This window comes from Acyrthosiphon pisum, chromosome A1, assembly GCF_005508785.2.
Source record: "Acyrthosiphon pisum isolate AL4f chromosome A1, pea_aphid_22Mar2018_4r6ur, whole genome shotgun sequence".
NCBI classification, from domain to species: Eukaryota; Metazoa; Arthropoda; class Insecta; order Hemiptera; family Aphididae; genus Acyrthosiphon; species Acyrthosiphon pisum.
Window position 1 is genome coordinate 155286102 of NC_042494.1, and position 738 is coordinate 155286839.

The following is a 738-nucleotide window of genomic DNA, read 5'->3' on the forward strand; positions in this document are numbered from 1 at the left end:
TCGGGTGAGATAGAGTGGAAAAGGCCTGCATACAACTTTATTACGGATATTAATCACTCAGAGGTGAGTTTCAAAGTGTCTTGTTCCTCTCTTCATCGTTGCAGTGAACATATCGCTTACATGGTTCTTCACAAAAATACTTACACGTATCGTACAAAGGGTTCCATGTAACCCTCACGTCCTATGAATCACCGACAAATCAGAATATTAATATAAAACTAGTCTATTTTCTATCCTTAATACGGCCAGTGTGCTCGATATGTAAGTTCGTGAACGATCGACTAGGAATCGTCATGCGCGAGAAACGACGTCAATAATACAATTATTATTATAATCATTAATCGCTACACGTAACAAATGTACCTACGGCATACTGACCATTAATCGAGCTAACCTAAATTCTAGTGTTTTGAGGTCATGATAAAACTATTGAAAATGAGTGTAACTGTAGAGTCGACTATTCGGTAGATTACGAAAAATCAATTAAGCCATACCGTCTAACTGCATTAAAATATCATCTGCCAGGATCGTACAATGAAATACGATGATACGTTTTGAGGATGTATAATACTGCACGAATTGTATATTATATTTTTTTAAGAGTGCTTTATATTATTGTTGTATACATTACAAAGGGATTATAAAATACTGACATCAAGTTAGACGGACAGAAAAATAATATTATGTGGCTTATTGTATGATAGTAATTTCAGTTTTTAATATATTTATCACGTAGTT